Here is a 20661-nt window from a genome sequence, read left to right on the forward strand (position 1 = left end):
TTCCAAGATTTTAGAGATACCTATAGCCTAGACATTTTCTACTTAGATATATGTTAAGCCTTGCTTTTTTAAATTTAATTTAATTTTTTTTTTTTTTTTTGAGACAGTCTCACTCTGTCGCCCAGGTGGGAGTGCAGTGGCACGATCTCAGCTCACTGCAGCCTCCGCCTCCCAGATTCAAGCAATTCTCCTGCCTCACTCTCCTGAGTAGCTGAGACTACAGGCATGTGCCATCACGCCCAGCTAAGTTTTGTATTTTTAGAAGAAGCAGGGGTTTCACCATGTTGCCCAGGCTGGTCTCGAACTCCTGAACTCAAGTGATCTGCCTGCCTCAGCCTCCCACATTGCTGGGATTACAGGCATGAGCCACCATGCCCAGCAAAGTCTTGCTTTTGATCACTATTTATAAAGGATTTTTTTTATCAGATTCATTTAAAACATCAGTAGGCAAATTAGGTTACCCACCATATTATGAGTAAGATCATCACTGCCTTGAGACCTAGATCTATTTGAAATTTTTTTAAAAGGTTACAGTGTTTTCTGCTGTGAACTCCTGGCCTCAAGCAATTCTCCTGCCTTAGCTCTCCTAGTAGCTAGAACCACAGGCATGTGCCATCATGCCTCGCTCTTGTTACTGAATTCTTACATTCACATATAACTTCACTTAGGATGGAAGAGTGCTAAAAATAGTAATAATTTTTATTTTCTTTAAATCAAAGTTATACAAATTAAGAGAAAAATAACTAGTGTTTGGGTAGGATATTTATTCTCTGAATAATGTCCTTTATCATATTATACGTATAAAAACAAAGTTTATGGAAAGAACAGTGATATAAAATTTTATTTATGGGACAAAGCCAATAGAGTTATTCTTTATGAGAATGGTGAGCCTGATACTAGGAAGCCAGGAATATTCCAGACATGGCATTCCAATCACAGCCTTGCCTCAGTATTCTATGATTTCACAAAAGTGAGACAAGGGGCCAGTGTCAGTAGTCCCCTCTCTGCCAACACAACTGATAATATCAAAGAGAATAAACGTAGCAGCAAGAAGGGTTTGGCCTCTAGGCATGTCAAAGAAGTTACAGAAACACACATGGAACCTGGCTCAAAGCATAGTATCAAACACCTGAAAGCAACATGTGGCAACTTGCAAGGTAGCTGCTGGTTCACAAATTGGACACCAATACAGCAGTGGGAGAGGAGGGAGGAGTACTCGGTGGAGAGACTCTTCCAAACAAAGGCTAACCGCATCTTCTAGGGATCATTTGGTGGGCTAGTCCTAGGTGGGCTCAGGTGCTCTGTTTAACAATCATAGCACAATTACACAGCCATTTTCAAACACTGTACTACAGTATCACCAATATGACACCTTTCAAGCCTCACACTTGAATTTCTCCAGCTGGGTTAAAAGCCATATCCCACACTAAGAGGATGTGACATAGTCTTGGCCACAGACTGGGTTCCAGAAGGTGAGTACCTGGAAAATGTGGTCAAACTAACTGCCACAGAACATACTTTAAGAAGTTGAGTAGGAATACACTAGAGGACAAAAAATGTCAAACCCTAGCTTTCTGCTAATATGTAGTTCCTCATTCCATAGACCTCAAGTCATTTTCATGTGCTAGGGAGAAAGATGACTAACATAGTTATCTGCCTCTTAAGAGTTATTACATCTAGTAACAGACTCTATTATATTGTATTTTAATGTTGGAATATGAAGTATTTACCAAGACCTGTGGCAATACAAAACAAATGTGTGACGGTACTGCATGAAGTAGAGGGTATTCTGGCACTTGAGATCTATGCATTCTCTAAACGTGACCAAATTGCTTGATACGCTGCCAGGTATTATCTAGTACACACTTAGGTGTTAAAAAGTCTCACTGGGCTATTCATGCTCAGAATATGAGCATGAATATGAGCAAGGATATGACAGCTCAGGCTGTCATAGGATCCAGAATTTACATCAAAAAAGCTAGACATTTAGAACAGCACGTTTCCATATTATATCTTGGGATGTGATGCAGGTTTTCCCAAGGCCCTGTGGAGCTCTGTCTGAAGCACAAAACTACTTGCAGGGAACAGAAGAAAGCCTCTTGATGAGGACGAAATACTGCCTAATAGACTGAGCAAGCCCAAGACAAGTGAACATAGGATGGCTCCTGAGAAGTGAGGTAGCTCAGCTTACAACACTTCAAACTTTGGGATCCTGTTCCTTCTCAGGTGATAGGACATTGGCCCATGCTATCAAATCCCAAGTATTCCTTCAGAGTAAGAAGCAACTAACAAAATGTACTTGAGGCTAACAGTGGATATTCAACTTAGGTGATTAATTTCCTTAGATCAAGACATCCCAATATTCCAGTATAAAAATAAAAAACAAAATACCAATGCCAATTTCCTGGTTTTGACATTGTGCTAGAGTTATGCCAATGTTACTTATTAGGAGAAATGGATGAAAAGTACATGGGACTCTCTGTTCTATTTTTGCAACTTCCAGGAGTCTATGATTACTTAAAAAAATGTTTTTTGAAGTAATAGAGTCAGATATCTTGCCCAAAGTCATAGACCTTTTAAAAACTTATAATTAGATCCTAGGATAGAATAACTTGTTTGATTAACTAGCCTTACGAAACATGCTACCACAGTAGAGATCACCTTGACCCATGAGCTACAGGCCAAAATAAGCAATCTATTACATTAGGGGTTCTTAAGTTGGGGGTCTGTAATATCCACGGGGTTTTTGAGCTTGATTTAGAAAGCATTTATCTTTATTTTTAGTAACCTCCAACTTAAATTTAATACTTCCTTTAGCTAATACATTCAAAGCACAGCACCATTAGCAGAACCTGTGAATTTGTCACAATAGAAATCAGCTATTTTCATTTCACATTACCTTGTAGAAGATTTCAAATTATAACTTGTGCTTATCATTATTTCAAAACTATGGTAGTAAATAGACTAGCCACCAGATCGTATATGACTGCTGTCTTTGTGTCTACAGACAGTAAAACATAGTCGCTCAACTCTGGGTCAGTAAGATATTCAGCTACTAAACAACAAAGTAGAAAGTTATTTCATAGGTAATCAAGGCAGTCACGTTGCTTTCCAGTACTCCCTATCTACATTTTTTTTTTTTTTTTGAGATGGAGTCTTGTTCTGTCACCCAGGCTGGAGTGCAGTGGCACCATCTCAGCTCACTGCAACCTCTGTCTCCCAGGTTCAAGTGATTCTCCTGCCTCAGCTTCCCGAGTAGCTGGGACTACAGGTGCACACCACCATGTCCAGCTAATTTTTGTATTTTTAGTAGAGACGGGGTTTCACCATGTTGGCCAGGCTAGTCTCCAACTCCTGACCTCAGGTGATCCGCCCACCTCAGCCTCCCAAAGTGCTGGGATTACAGGTGTGAGCCACTGCACCCAGCTACAATTTTTTTTAATCTATTCACTAAAGGTGGCAAGTCATTCTCATTAAGTTGTTGCAAAACTAGCACTCAAATGAGAGCTCTTAACTCTCCATAAGGCAGCATGACTTCCATAACAGAGAGTACATGGACTACAAGGGTGGACCAGGCAAATTCGAACACATCTAACAGTTGCAGTAACTTCAAATAATACGTTTTAACAGTTATTACTAAGAGATTAAACAATGATGTAGGTAGGTCATGCACAGAGTAAACATGAATAACAAGTGATTTTTTTCTTCTTATACTCTTTTTGCACACTGTTAGGAAACAAAGCTATATACAAGGCACATACAAGGTATTTTATGAGGGGCATTTACGTATTATCCTGTGAAAACACCCCACATTTAAAATATAACTTTTGAAGGAAAACCAGTCACACTTGTAAACCTTTTTCCTAGGAAGGCACAGAAAGCTACATAACAGCAATGCTGGGGGGAGTGCCTTACCATGATGAAGCTGCAAGTTCATTTCTTTGAGGAAGGATAGTTGTCAACACCTGGAAACACTGCAGAACTTTTTCAGAAAGTCTTTTTTCCTTAAAGGCAAAATTCAATCATGGATTCATAATCTTTTTGTAAATATAAAACTCTGTCAAAGATCCTGGCCTAGCCAAAGATGACCTATTGATTTTAAAAAATAATGGCTCTGAGACACAATTCACATATGAAAAGAATAACCCATTTCTGCTGTACAATTCAGTGGTTTCTTAGTATATTCATAAGGTTGGGCAACCAGCATCCCTATCTGATTTCCAAACATTCCATCACCCCTAAAAGAACTCCCATACCCATCAGTAGTAATTTCCTTTCTCCCAGCCCCTGAAAACCACTAATCTATTTTATTTCTGTAGATTTATTCTAAACATTTCATATAAATGGAATAATCCAACACATGGCCTTTTGTGCTTCCTTCACTTAGCATGATGTTTTCAAGGTTCATCCCTTTTATCACCAAGTAATATTCCATTGTATAGATATGTCAGATTTTGTTTACCCATTCAGTTGGACATTTGGGTTGTTTCTACCTTTTTTGGCTATTAGGAGTAATGCTGCTATGAACATTTATTTACAGATTTTTGTTAGACACATTTTAAATTCTCTTGGTATATATCTAATAATAGAGTTTCTGAGTCATGTGATAATTCTATATTTAATATTTTAAGGAACTGCCTAACTGTTCTTCATAGCAGTGGTGCCATTTTTTTTTTTTTTTTTTTTTTTTTGAGGCGGAGTCTCACTCTGTTGCCCAGGCTGGAGTGCAGTGGCGCCATCTGGGCTCACCGCAAGCTCTGCCTCCCAGGTTCACGCCATTCTCCTGCCTCAACCTCCCGAGTAGCTGGGACCACAGGCGCATGCCACCACGCCAGGCTAATTTTTTTGTATTTTTAGTAGAGACGGGTCTTCACCGTGTTAGCCAGGATGGTCTAGATCTCCTGACCTCGTGATCCGCCCGCCTCAGCCTCCCAAAGTGCTGGGATTACAGGCATGAGACAGTGGTGCCATTTTACATTCTTAGCAGCAACATATGAAGGTTTAATTCTTCACAACCTTGCTAACACTTGTTATTGTTTGTTGGTATTTTAGCCATCCAGGTGGGTGTGAAATGGTATCTCATGGTGATTTTTATCTACATTTCTCTAATGACTAATATAGAGTATTTTTTGTGTATTTATTAGCACATTTCTCTAATGACTAATATAGAGTATCTTTTGTGTATTTATTAGCTAATTATATATCTTCTTTAGATTTGTCTATTTAAATCCTTTGCTCATTTTTAAGTTGGTCTAATTTCTCTATTATTGACTTATAAAAGGGCCTATCAATCTTAGTGTGAATACTTTTCTATAACTGGACTTTGAACTCAAAAACCCTTGGTGAATTCAAGTGTTTTTGCCTCTCAGTGTGAGTTAAAGAAGCTTTAATTTATGGTGAAACTATGTATTTGTGAAATTGAGATTTTTTTCAAATCCTTGTATCCATTAAACAAAAAAACAGAACTGATATGGACAAGTAATTGGATATCTATATTGTCTTGCCCAAAGACCACCCTCAATTTAATGAGCTAACTCAAGCTAAACAGCATTCACTCTGATGTCTTTAAACTTTAACCTGCCTGTGCTTAATACGTATCATCTTGTTACTTAACGAATTAAGGTATATTTTTATATCACAAGTTTGTTTCAAATTGATACCTTTAATTACTCTCTTTAAAATCTCAAGTGTTTTATTTTAGAACTTTATACACATTATACTGTACTGCCCACAAGCTGCCAAAGTGGTCCATGCAAAACAAACACACACAAAAATGCAGAGCTGCAACTGCCGACAGGAGCACACTTTCCAAAGGGCAGGAAGAATCACTGCAGCATTTAAAACAATGGTACACTGAATTATATCGCTAGTGACAATGAGTCTCTGGCTTTTTTCTATTTCACTCTAACACTGCACACTGGAATGGGCAATATTGCTGATTTTGTTGGGAGCAAAAGGAAAGACAAAACCTTTGGCTTTTCTTAAAGATGCAAGCAAATCGATATTTGGGAGATAGCTTGTCTGTAATGATTACAATCAAATTTGTAAAGCAGATCCTTAGGCCAGCCCAAAATGGTAATGTCTGCACAGCTACATTTGATTTTTCAGAAAAACCTCTTAGCTTCTTTAAGCAGTATGACTGTAACAGAGTTGATGTATATTTGTGAATCTTCACTGCTGTCTTATGAATGTGAGCAAGATGAGCTTTTCCAACTAAGTCAGATGGTAGAAATACAAGTCAATGGGGTTGGGCGCCATGGCTCACGCCTGTAATCCCAGCACTTTGGGAGGCTGAGGGGGGCCGATCACCTGAGGTCAGGAGTTTGAGACCAGCCTGGCCAACGTGATGAAACTCCATCTCTACTAAAAATGGAAAAATTAGCTGAGCCTGGTGGTGGGCGCCTGTAATCCCAGCTACTCAGGAGGCTGAGGTAGGAGAATTGCTTGAACCCAAGAGATGGAGGTTGCAGCGATCTGAGATCACGCCACTGCACTCCAGCCTGGGCGACAGAGTGAGACTCCATCTCAAAAAAAAAAAAAGAAAAGAAAGAAAGAAATACAAGTCAAAGTTTCTGGGATCTGAGGAATCTAACTGATTTTTACCCACCCCAGTAAAAATCTTATAGAGAAGAGCATGACAGATCTCATTTGCTCTGTTCCTAGAGCATCTGGATGTTGCAGGCAGGTTCTTTGAGAAAACCCGGGATCCGGAATCCCAAACACAGAAGACATCTGAAGAGGACATTCTGTGATTTAATCAACAAACTATTCATTTTATTGTCTCAGAAACACAGAGAACTAGTCACAGAGAATGAAAGTTTGCACACTAGAAAAACTAGATACTCAGGAAATAAAGGATGGAGAGAGGAGGACTTCCTACTAAGGACATGGTGAGATCCCTTCTAAATTGCCTAACTCTATTAGGACAAATAGCTAATGCATGCAGGGCTTAAAACCTAGATGATAGGTTGATAGGTGCAGCAAACCACCATGGCACATGTATATCTATGTAACAAACCTACACATTCTGCACTTATATCCTAGAACTTAAAGTAAAATTTTAAAAAAAGAATCAGAATTATATCTTGGATAAGTTAGCATAAATAAATAAATGCCCTAGCTCTAATTTAATGATTTTGGAAAAATAGTATCTATCCATTTCAATCATTTGTGCACCTGCTCTGTCAGGTGCTAGATGCTTCAGATACAGACAAATGGCTGTTCTTGAACTCAAGGATTTTGTATTCTGGCATTTGACACACTTAGGCATGTCAACCTCAACACTTTCAAAATAGAACTCTTCAGGGTCCCTATGCAGTACCTAGCCCTCACCCCGTCAAGTCTTACTCGCCTCAGCCATTGCCACCATCCACCCAGTTGTTCAGACCAAAAGTTTATATCATCCTCAATTTATCTCTTATCCCACAATTAAGCCATCAATATTCATGGAAGTTCAAGCTTCAAAGTTTTCAAAATTAGGTTCACTTCTCACTAGCTCCCATCACCTCCACCTGAGCCACCACCATGTGGCAGACTACTGCCAAGTCTTCCTAGCTGGCCCTGTTCATTTTTACCCCGACACAAGTCAAAGTGACTTTTCTACTACATATGTCACATGCAATGACTTTGCTTAAAACCTCCCAATAACTTAAAAAATATCCTTTAAAAATACATTTTAAAATGAATTTGCAGCTCTTTACCATGGCCTCCAAGACTCCACATGATCCAGCCCCTGTCTGCCTGATTTCCTTCCACTTTCCTATTTACTCAAAACTCTTCCACATTGCTGTCTCTCTACATTTACAGTTCTGGTAAAAAGAAACTCATACCCCCAGTATTCATTCTGCTGCATCTTTCTCATTCAGGCCTCTACACTAAAGAGGCCTCCCTCACAACCTAAACTAAAACAGTCACCTTGGCTATAGTTACTCTCAACCACATCACCCTATCTTTATGGAACATGATTCTACAAATTCTGACATACATGTGTCATCTCCCTGCAGTAGGATATAAATTCCTTGGAGACTAGTACTCATTTTAGAGCCTGGTGAAAGAGCAGTAAGTCACGTCTGTTGACTGCTTGACTCAGTGACAGCCATTCCTGGCTGTTTTTTTCTGGTAGCTAAAGCTGTCTACAAATATGATTATCTGATTTTTGATTTGGACATTTGCTCATTCTGTGTCTTTTGGGCGGGGGGGTGGGGGGTGGGGGATGGGGCCTTGCTATATTGCCCAGGCTGGTCTCAAACTCCTGGGCTCAAGTGATCCTCCTGCCTCAGCATCCTGAGTAGCTGAGATTACAGGCATGCACCACCATGCCTGGCCTATTCTGCTTCTTAAATGTATTCAACTACCTCCCTAGCCCAGCTTAAGACATCTTCCTCTTTACTTCCTTACTTGCTCCCTTTTTACCCCTACATGACTCTCCCCTCAGAATTAAACAGAGGCAGACATTTACCTGGTGCTTCCCATACAAAGATGTACATCTCTTTCTTTTTTAAAATTTTTATTTTTTATTTTTGTTATTTCCATAGGTCTTTAGGGAACAGGTGGTGTTTGGCTACATGAGTAGATTATTTAGTGGTGATTTGTGAGATGTGGGTGCACTCATCACCTGAGCAGTCTACACTGTACCCAATTTGTAGTCTTTTATCCCTCACCTCCCTCCCACCTTTTTCCCTGAGTCCCCAAAGTCCATTGTATCATTCTTATGCCTTTGCATCGTCATGGCTTAGCTCCCATTTATGAGTGAGAACATACGATGTTTGGTTTTCCATTCCTGAGTTACTTCACTTGGAATAATGGTCTCCAATTCCATCCAGGTTGCTGTGAATGCCATTATTTCATCCCATTTTATGGCTCAATAGTATTCCGTGGTGTGTGTGTGTGTGTGTGTGTATATATATATATATATATCTCACAATTTCTTTATCCACTCATTAATTGATGGGCATTTGGGCTGGTTGCATATTTCTGCAACTGTGAATTGTGCTGCTATAAACATGTGTGTGCATGTGTCTTTTTCATATAATGACTTCTTTCCTCTGGGTAGATACCCAGTAGTGGGGTTACTGGATCAAATGGTAATTCTACTTTTAGTTCTTTAAGGAATTTCCACAGTATTTTCCATAGTGGTTGTACTAGTTTACATTCCTACTAGCAGTGTAAAAGTGTTCCCTTTTCACTGCATCCCTGCCAACATCTATTATTTTTTTATTTTTTGATTATGGCCATTCATGCAGGAGTAAGGTGGTATCTCATTGTGGTCTTGATTTGCACTTCCCTGATCACTAGTCATATTGAGCATTTTTTTCATATACTTTTTGGCCATTTGTGCATCTTCTTTTGATAATTGTCTATTTATATGCTTAGCCCATTTTTGATGGGTTTGTTTTTTTCTTGCTAATTTGAGTTCCTTGTAGATTCTGAATACTAGTCCTTTGTTGGATGTGTAGATTGTGAAGATTTTCTCACACTCCATCAGTTGGCTGTTTACTCTGCTGATTGTTTCTTTCGCTGTGCAGAAACTTTTTAGTTTAATTAAGTCCCACCTGCTTATCATTGTTTTTGTTGCATTTGCTTTTGGGTTCTTGGTCATGAAGTTTTTGCCTAAGCCAATGTCTGGAAGGGTTTCTCTGATGTTATCTTCTAGAATTGTTATGGTTTCAGGTCTTAGATTTAAGTCCTTGATCTATCTTGAGTTGATTCTTATATAAGGTGAGAGATGAGGATATCTCTTTATTAATGCAAACCTTGCCTACTAGCTTTCCTAGTAGCAGATCCTGCCAACAGCAACCTTAAATTTAATAGAACATGCTTGAGACTCCCAAGGGTCTTATAATGAAACATGACCATAAAGGTCTGCGAGTCTGTCTAGCAGAGGCCACCCTCCCTTGCCTCACTGGGAAAATGATTACATAGATGGTCTGATAAATCCATCAGGAAATCTGTCATATGCGATTCCAACGAGAAGTCTAATACCTTTGGGAGACCAGGACAAACGATGACCTCAGTTTGAAAAGGAAGAGATTTGTTCTGAAGATGGACGCTGGAGTTGTGTCAATCAAATACAGAATTCAAGAGGTGGCCAACCAATTGTCCATCAAACCCAAGGTCTGGTACATGTTCAAACTGATTATATTGACCAGGTAATTTCCTAGGCTCAAGATCTGAGCTGATGCCCAACCTCATTTCCTTCCTCCCCTCCCATGACCCCCATCCACAAGATAGCACCAACTCTACAGGTTTCTCCCAGTTTGTAAGTAAATTAGAGGTGATAGAAGGCTTCAGCTTCAGGAAACAGAGTTGCCTCTTTCTCTCCCATTACAAGGCCCATTCATTGAACAGTTGGATTAGATGAAGCCAACCCCACAGATTCTAAGGCTTCAGTGAAGACAGGGCAGCTCTGCAACTCAGCTGACTCTGAAAAGACTAGCACTGCAGAGAAACCACCAGGTCAGAAATACTAGCCCTGTAACCTCAAACAGTAACTGTTCTGATGCTACAGTGCCCATGTTGCTTTCATCCTAGACCATTTCATGTCAATCCCACCCACTTGTCCAGCTGTTCTGTTCAGTTATAACTAAATATGGAAATGCAGAACTCAAAGTCCATAGGCAACAGAATAGCAACATTCTTCAGGTCCCAGCTTACTAAGGAAGGGGAACATGGAGTAGACCGATAGCTCTAGTCATGAAGTCTGGTAACCCACAGAGAAGCCATGGGATTTTTCATCACAAGACATATGCTCTATGCATATTTATGACTGGGCAATGGCACTGGCTCAATTATTAAGTCCAGGAAGAGGTATAGTAAGTCTTCTCTTAACATCATAAACTCTTAGAAACTGTGACTTTGTGCAAAACAGCATATAGCAAGACCAATTTGACCACAGGCTAATTGACATAAACAAGAATTAAGTTCCCACAGCATGCCTCTGGTCACAAAAAACATCAAACTTCTAAATAAAGACCAAAACACTTCTAACATTAAACAATGAAATAAATGTGAGCCATACATACAAAGATTAATAAAAACAAGGTAATTATTTACCTGCTTATTCCAGTTCGGAATCAGGTGGCCAGAGCCTGTCCTGGCAGCTGAATGCACCAGGGAGAAACTCACAGTAGACAGGATGCCATCCCATTACAGGGCACACTCATATACACACCCACTCACACTGAAACCATGTAGACACACCAATTCGTTTCACATGCACAGCTTTGGGATGTGGAAGGAAAGTGAAGTCCCTGGAGAAAACCCATGCACACATGGGAAGAATGTGCAGGCTCCACACAGACAGTGGCCCTGGCTGAGAATCAGTGATTGTCATCAACATTATAACAAAATAATGTTGAATGAAATGACATTATTTGAGGACCTACTGTACATGGAGTGAAGGAGATGGGCACCCAGCCCAATGGCTGCTCAACCTCTAAATAAGTAGATTTTAGAATGGCTGCCTGTAAACAAGTAGATTTGAGAATGGCTAAAGTTCAGCTACCTTCCCCTCTCCACACACATTTGCACCTACCTCCACTGAACAGGAGATGGGGAACTGCAACCAGCTATGTTCATGCTAGCACTTATAGAGGGGGCATGCCATGCTGCAGGGGCTGCTATACCATGGCAACCAAGGCTCAGAAAGCTTTTGACCCTGCTGCTGGGAAGCACCTGGCCCAGTAGACATTGAACAGCAAGGCCCTACATTGTATCTCCCATCCTCATGCTCTCATTTCATCCTTCTGAGAAGTGTGGATGAGTAAACCTGTCTCCAAGCCAACATGATGGGTAATTAAAAAGAATGAGCATATTTGTGAATCAAACCTTGGTCCAACAGGCCAGCAGCAACCATAAGCCACTTGTTGATGGATAGCCCCTGCTGAGGGGAGGGCAATATCCCACATGACCACTCCTGTGTAGCTACCCACGGATAAGCAAAATTTTGTTTTACTTTACTGAGACTTTGGCATTAGGATCCTTCCAGCTGTTAACCTCATCAGCATTACTACAAGATCCACCCATTATTTTTGCAGTTTTGCCACCAGACCTATCTATGTGTCCCACAGTGCCCTGTTCCTCATATTCAGGACTCCAAGTGCTCTATCTCTACAAATACTTCAAACACAGCGACAAGGGAGTTGCCTCTACATTTTATATAACGGCACAACTAGCCTGGATCCCAGCAGCTATAGCAAAAGGAGACTCACTTTGGGAAGCCAGACAGACTGAGTTTGTTGACAGTAACTTGCAGCAGGGATTATTCCAGGGCTTGGCTAATGGAGATTCAATCTCTGCCACATGACTGAGATCAGAGTGTTGCCCATCCCTTAATTGCTCTTGATCCTTCAAATCTGGAGGTCACAGATCTTCAGTAAATTATACCTCTGTGATAACCCCAGCCTTGCCAGCCCTCAGGAAGGACTTTCACCTGTTACTAAAACTGAGCAAAACAATACGGCTTGGGCTATAAATGAATGCCCACCCACAGCAAGGACAAAATCCAAGGTTACAGATGCAGTTAGAGCAGTTTACCTGGGCGTTATCTTCCTGAGACTCTGCTCCGAGAGGCTTGTGTTCACCTCTTCTTTCGGACACACCTGGAATACAGAGATCCCTTGTGATTTCACCTGACATAATAGGTAACCTTTGAGAAACTCCTTACGACACCTGAATTTGACTTAAAACAAGATGTGGGAACTTGAAAATCTTACACTCTTCCAAGCTTTGAACATCCCTGGGTTTTGGATAAATTTTCCTATGGCTGTTGTGACACTACCTGGTGGACATCAAAGAAATGCTATTTTTCAGACTTAACACAGGTACCACATTTACTCGAGCCACCAGCTTTATGCTTAGTAAAACTTTATAACTCCGTGGAAACCACTTTATTTCCAACCCAAGCCACATTTTGGGGATGAGCTCAGTGCTCTCCAATCAAACCTACATCCATATCTCCTTCCCGATTACTCTGAGGCTAAAAGGTACATCAGTGCAGTTTAAGGAATATCCATTCAATTTTCTTTCCCACAAACGGCATGAATACTGAAACTAGTTTACTTTAGTGAGCAACTGCCCACCCCCAAAACAGCTCATCACCTACAGCCTCTATCCCTCAGCCATCTACCATTGAATGCTCATCAAATGGGCAGTACCTGGAGGATATGAATCCTCCTCAGTATCACGGGACCTAGAGGTCCACAGCTGCCACCGGTCATTTGGCCACCTCACATCAACAGGCTCTGTTGCTCAGAACTTCCTGGATTTTTAAACCAGTTACTCTTGTGAACTGACTGGATTATCCGCCATCTGATTTGGCATTTGACTTTTTTTTTTGAGACGGAGTCTCCCTCTGTCACCCAGGCTGGAGTGCAATGGCACAATCTTGACTCACTGCAACCTCTGCCTCCCGAGTTCCAGCGATTCTCCTGCCTCAGCCTCCTGAGTAGCTGGGATTACAGGCACCTGCCACCACGCCCAGCTAATTTTTGTATTTTTAGTAGAGACGGGGTTTTACCACATTGGCCAGGCTGGTCTCAAACTCCTGACCTCAGGTGATCCACCCACCTCAGCTTCCCAAAGTGCTGGGATTACATGCGTGAGCCACCGCGCCCGGCTGGCATTTGACTTCGTAACTGGCCACTTACCTTTAAGACTTCTTACGTTTGAGTTTGAGAAAGCATGAAGCACTGCTGCTTACTGGTCCAGGCCTCCCTCTGCTTCCAACAGCATCTGGCCCTCCTGTGGAAACACTCTGGTTTACCAGCCACCCTAACCTCCATATACGACCAGCATTTCACATCCTTTCTGTTCTCTTGTCCAGTAGGTCTCTTTCCTAGGGATCCCCAGTGGCTTTAGGACCCAGGGTCTATCACAACATGGCCACAGCTGAGCTGAGCCCCTGTCCTGAGACAAAACTACTGATAGGTTAATGTCACCCCATGGATACCTTAAAGAGTATCCTTGTGTGAATGCCCAGTGAAATTCAAAACCACACAGAACCCTCACATGGTATGGAGTAGTCACGCAGCTGGGTAAACCTTTTTAAAGTAAACCTGACTGAGCTCTGAAAACCAAATAAGAAAGTCTGCGAAGTTTCGGGATTCAAGATAACTTATGCACACAGAGTGAAACAATCTATACTTTCACAGACTGGTGAAAAGACTTGCACAAGGTAATACAACAAGTTAGAAGCAAAGTCAGGGTCCTCGCAGGCTAAATAAGCCCCTAATACCTTAAAGACAATGACTTGATTATTTTGATCTCAATTTTTCTTCACAGCTAGTTGCTTAGGTATTTTAAAATAGCAGATCTTCAGTAAATTATACCTCTGTGATAACCCCAGCCTTGCCAGCCCTCAGGAAGGACTTTCACCTGTTACTAAAGCTGAGGAAAACAATATGGCTTGGGCAATAAATGAATGTCCACCCACAGCAAGGGCAAAATCCAAGGTTACAGATGCATTTAGAGCAGTTTACCTGGGCATTATCTTCCTGAGACTCTGCTCCAAGAGGCTTGTGTAAAATAGCATGTAGGTGTTTAAGAGATAGAGGAAGTCACTTGTGGGAAAAAAATTGAAAGTCTGAATCAAGGTTTTTTAGAATGACTTAAAGAATGAATAGGAAAAGTCGTTGTTTTTTAGTTTGTTTGCAGACATAAGATGAGAAATAACACAGAACAGAGAGAAAACCAAAGGAATTGCCAACAGTAATCTTTAGCTTTTTAGCAGTCACAGGCATGGAGCCCTAGCAGTGTGTGGCCAAGGAAAGGCTTTATATCATGAGTGAAGCTGTCCTTCCAAAGTTTCACTCATTTCGTTACTTAAGATCCTTATCAGGTTATAGCCAATACTGAGAAGTTTGTTGGAGAATGCCGTTTCCCAAATAAACCTTCATCTAGATGTATTAGAACTTTTTTTTTTTTTTGAGACAGAGACTCGCTCTGTCACCCAGTCTGGAGTGCAGTGGTGTGATCTTGGCTCACTGCAACCTCTGCCTCTTGGGCACAAGCAATTCTCCTGCCTCAGCCTCCTGAGTAGCTGGGACTACAGGCGTGTGCCACCATGCCCAGCTAATTTTTTTATTTTTAGTAGAGATGGGGTTTCACCATGTTGGCCAGGCTGGTCTACGAACTCCTGACCTCAAGTGATCCACCTGCCTCTGCCTCCTAAGTGCTGGGATTACAGATGTGAGCCACCACGCCTGGCCAGAACTTCTTCCTCATTCTTAGCTGGGAGATTAAACCAGTTGTGCAGGAGGAAAGGCAACTTAGAAAACAACCTGAAACAGCAACATCCAACAGACTCAGGTCTCTTTCCCTGAGAAAGATTTTTAAACTGGTGCTTTCTGAATGAATTTTTTTTCTGGAAAACCAACTAACCTATTGACCACGGATCTTAGCTCACAGGCTAAAACCACCAGGGACAAACCTATAGTTCGACAAGGTCAGGTTTATTGACCCATTGCAATAAGGAAGACTGGACAACAGAGGAGTGTTAGAGAGCAGCTCTCCCCAAAGGACAAGGTGGTTATTTGAGGGTTTGAGAGAAGACAGAGTATAGGTAAGTAATGGGCTCAAAGAAAAGCAGACCAATGTGTAAGGGAGTCAACATCAAAACTGGTCTGCAAAGTAGTCACAAGCTCCTGTGTCCTTGAAGATTACAAAGCTAAGGTAGATGTGGAACACTGTATTCTGTAACCACTTTTCTGCACCTGGGTTAAAATGCCAGGCTGACTCTCTCTGTCACAGCAACTCAGAAACTCTAGGCAAGAGTGGGTGATTTAATGTTACTGTTCTAATTTCAAACACTTAAGTTTCTGATAGTCTATGATTTTGGAGAACATGTTTCTCAGTAAAAACACAATAGTTAAAGAAGGAGGTGCTTATGACATATACAGCTGGAGTGACCTGAAAACATATTCTTTCCTGATAACGTACACCTGGCTTTATTTGTATCTGAGATTGTACCAACTTGATGAATAGCAAGGCAGATTTTTACCTTCTGAATGTAAGCTAATTTTTACTATATCATATTCAAGCAGGGCCTTTCCACTGCCCCTCATTTGTTTGCCAAGTGTTTTTAAAAAATGAAGTATTTGCCAACTCTCATTAGGCCTTAGTTCTAACAGTACTGCAAGCAGGAAAACCTGGGGTCATTAGTGCTTTCCAAATGAGGAAACCCAGGATAAAAAGCTTACTTGAGTCCTAACCGTATTGGAAAGGCAAACACATATGTAAACAAAAGTTACACTAGGGAAAAGTTATAAAGGTAACTGATTGAGCAAGAGTCTAGAAAAGGGAGGGGTAGTCAGAATAGAACAGAACTAAGTGTTCTAGTTATATTACAACAGAAAAACCTTTCCAGTGAAAACAGCTGGAGTTAAAATAGTTAACCCCTTGCTGACAATGAGAAGCCCTTTATTATTGCCTCTTTCCTGGTTTCATTAAACAAAGAAAGCCCCACACTGTTAGACTAATTTTGGCCAAATGATTTCAGAGCCAAAGACAAACAACATTTGAAAGTCCCTGACATTGAAATATGATTAAAATGTGAGGCCATTTCTAGAGAGGAGTTAGCACACAAAGACTCCCCGGAACATGAAGGGCAGTGCTGATGTAACTTAGGCTGGTTTTGAGTTAATACCAAAAACTTGCTTGGCTAGAAAAAAATAAGCAGTCTCATTTCAACTTGGCCACTTACTAACTCTGTATCCTTGAGAAATTGCACATCTAAAGCTTCAGTTTTTAAGCCATAAAGCACAGATCACTCACTGATGAGTGATAATCAGATCACAGATGCTTAACAACGAAATGAGAACAAAAATGGGAAAACTGTGAGATATGAAGCACTGTACAATGTAAAATATTATTGCTGATGAGCCAAGATTCTGGTGTATTTGAGGCAAGTATTAAATCCAAGAAGAAAGCCAGGGAACACCAATTTCAAGGTAAGTCCTACTAGGACAGAAATAATCCAGTGGTGGACCCCTAAAATTTCCCTCTTAGCTCTCTGAGTACATAGTAGGAAATCACTTTTAGAAGTTGTTAGGGTGTTTTCTGAAAAATCCTCTTGATTAAACTCACAGCTCCAGCACTTAAAGTTAATTGTACTCAGAAGAGAATTGGCATATGAGGGAACAAAAACAGAAGCCAACAAGAATGTAAAGCCTTGTGCTATGGTTGCCTCATACAGTGATAGTCTCTAAAAAACAAAGTACCTCAAAGAAAATTGTAATGTCTTGTTTCTCATCTGGCCCAAGTGGTTGTGTTAGTCAAGCAGAGCTGTCTAGTTTATTTGCTTATTTATTTATTTTTTGAGATGGAGTCTCATTCTGTCGCCCAGGCTGGAGTGCAGTGGCGCAATCTCGGCTCATTGCAACCTCTGCCTCCCAGGTTCCAGCGATTCTCCTGCCTCAGCCTCCCAAGTAGCTGGGACTATGGGTCCCTGCCACCAGGCCCAGCTAATTTTTGAATTTTTAGTAGAGACAGGGTTTCACCATGTTGGCCAGGCTGGTCTCCAACTCCTGACCTCAGTTGATCTGCACATCTCGGCCTCCCAAAGTGGTGGGATTACAGGCATGAGCCACCATGCCCAGCTGGGAGAGCTGTGTAGTTTAGAACTGAATGGCAAATATCAGAGTTAGATGTAGAAACTTAATCTCATTTAAGAATAAAATAGTTTGGAGTAAGATAAAGCAAAAAGTGTTTAGGTGTTCTTTCTGCTAAATTATTCTACTAGTACTTTCTTCCAGTTATTTGCTACAATTTCCATGCATTGACTATACTGCAAAATTCACGTTTCATCTTGACCAAGGACAAAGTAAAATCAGCTCTCTGCTCTCACAGCTAACAAACCACTTGTTACTCAACCGGACTGTCAAGAGTTGTCAAGAAATGACAACAGCAAACTAGAAAAAGGCTAACTAGAGGAAGAACTATTGTGCCTAATGAAAAGATCAAAGCAATTGAGAAGGAAAGAGCACCTACGTTATGACATTCAGAAAACATAAATGGTGTTTGGCTACTGTCTTTATATAAACTGACCTTCTGACTGGCTGGTTGAATACTGACTCATTTTTGACCTTATCAAACAGGTGCTCCCTTTTAACTTTTGTTTTGTGTGTGTGTGTGTGTGTGTGTGTGTGTGTGTGTGTGGTTGTTGTTGTTGTTGCTGTTGTTTTTTTGAGATGGAGTTTCATTCTTTTGCTCAGGCTGGAGTGAGGTGGCACGATCTTGACTCACTGCAACCTCCGCCCTCCATGTTCAAGGGATTCTCCTGCCTCAGCCTCCCAAGTAGCTGGGATTACAGGCACATGCCACCACTCCTGTCTAATTTTTGTATTTTTAGTAGGGATGGGGTTTCACCGTGTTGGCCAGGCTGGTCTTGAACTCCTGACCTCAGGTGATCCACCCACCTCAGCCTCCCAAAGTGCTAGGATTACAGGTGTGAACCACTGTGCATGGCCCTTTTTAACTTTTGGCTCAGAGGTATTCCTATTGGAAAATCAGAGCCATTAAAAGCCTAATGTAGGACAAACTAATGAAATTCTAATAAAGTTTGTGGTTTACATCACAATGTTTATACCAAAGTTTATTTCTTAGTTTTGAGAAATGCACCATGGTATGTAAGATGTTCACATTAAGGGTAGCCAGGTAAAGGGTACACAGGAACTCTCTGTATTTTGTTTGTAACCCTTCTCTAAATCTAAAATTATTTCAAAATAAAAGTTTATTAACCAAAAAAGTCTACTGGATTCTCAGCATTGTGCTCCACAAGGTGATGGCTAGCCTCCAAGAGCTGGATATATTCTTGCTCTGTCAGCTATACAGCCTCTACAGTCAATTCAGCAATATAAGGGAATTTTCCAGGCAGCATCCAGTACAGACTTCTTTGCTGAAGAGGAGAAATATATCTAAAAACAGAGCTTTGTTCACGATGGGAAGGAACATGGGACTCTGCAAGACTTGTTACTACCTGCCTGTCTCACTCCCACCCCTAGGGCCACTGGATTCTGGAGTCCATCTAAAGGGCCTCAGGAGGACTATAACTGTCAGGGAAAACTTTCACTACTGGAAAGCTTGTTAGCACTTTCCTCTTGCAAATGCTCCTTTCAAGAAAGCTCATCTTCTACTCCATTGGCATGTGGGACAATTGTTGAAGTTTCATTTGTAGGCAGGGAGTTCTCCATCGACACACACCGTGGCACTCTGCTTTGATGGCTAGAGTGCCTGCTTAGGCAAACCTAGTGGTGCTGAGCAACATCCTTGACACCTTTGTATTGAGGCATTCCTGCTAAGGATTCATTATGATGTCATAACAAGAAGATCCCTGTAAAAGACTTTGGTGGGTATTTTACTTGGTGGGAGTATTTTGTGCTAGATGGCCTTTTGCTAGTTGTTTCCTTACAGATGATAGATTATTTACTCTCTCTTTATTGGAAGGTTCCTGTCTCTAGTTTGAGATGTATTAAAGCTAACATTTTCTACTCCCCTTCCTCAATAAATTCTTCAGCCTTTCTTGATGTTTAAAGGAGCATTAAAGCCTCTAGGCTAAGCTTTATTTATTTGCAAGCTCCATTAGTAAGCCATCCATGTGACTCAGTGAAAGCCTTTTATTGAAAAAGTAAACATCTTTTTTTTTTTTTTTTTTTTGAGACGGAGTCTCGCTCTGTCGCCCAGGCTGGAGTGCAGTGGCGCGATCTCGGCACACCGCAAGCTCCGCCTCCCGGGTTCACGCCATTCTCCTGCCTCAGCCTCTCCGAGTAGCTGGGATTACAGGCGCCCGCCACCACGCCCGGCTAATTTTTTTTGTATTTTTAGTAGAGACGGGGTTTCACCATGTTAGCCAGGATGGTCTCGATCTCCTGACCTCGTGATCCGCCCGCCTCGGCCTCCCAAAGTGCTGGGATTACAAGCGTGAGCCACCGCGCCCGGCCAAAAGTAAACATTTTAAACCCAATCGATCACTTGCTTTTTCTCAGTCTATCAAAAACTTTATATCATTTTTTTGTCCATCAGATATAGGTGAAAGAAAGATAATACAAAGATATGTTGAATGGGGGTTGTGGAGGGGAAGTAGAACAAGCTAATGTTTTGTACCATTCCCTGTAAGATTCAAGGAGCACTGGGAATATAATGAGAAATGAGACAAGCTTCCTCCCTTCATGGAGCTTACCTGCTCATAGAGGAGGGAGATAAAAATAGATTAAACATAGACATTGATAAAGTAAATGTAAATTGTCATAGATGCTATGCAGCAGACAAATAAGGGGCTGAGACAGGGAATATGGTGGAAGGAAGGGGATCTCTACCTGGAATGAGTTGTCAGAGGAGGCTTCTCTGGGAAAATGATTTGAGCTGAGACCTAAAGAAGGAAAAAACCAAACCCATAAAGATTGGAAGAAGCAATATATGTAAATCCCTGGGTTGGGAAAGCTGCTAGTGAAAACTAGTGGGGTTGAAGCACACTGAGCAAGGGGAAAATGCTCCAAGATTGGGTTGGAGAGATGAGCAGGGGCCAAGTGATTCAGGGCCTCATAGGTCATGGGAAGGAGGTTGGGTTTTTTTTTCCAGGTATGGAGGGAAGCCATGGAAAAGCTGTAAGCTAGGAAGTGACATGATCTGTCTAGGACTTTAAGAAGATTACTTTTGCTGCTATTTGAC

Source organism: Symphalangus syndactylus, chromosome X, assembly GCF_028878055.3.
Source record: "Symphalangus syndactylus isolate Jambi chromosome X, NHGRI_mSymSyn1-v2.1_pri, whole genome shotgun sequence".
In the NCBI taxonomy this organism is placed as follows: domain Eukaryota; kingdom Metazoa; phylum Chordata; class Mammalia; order Primates; family Hylobatidae; genus Symphalangus; species Symphalangus syndactylus.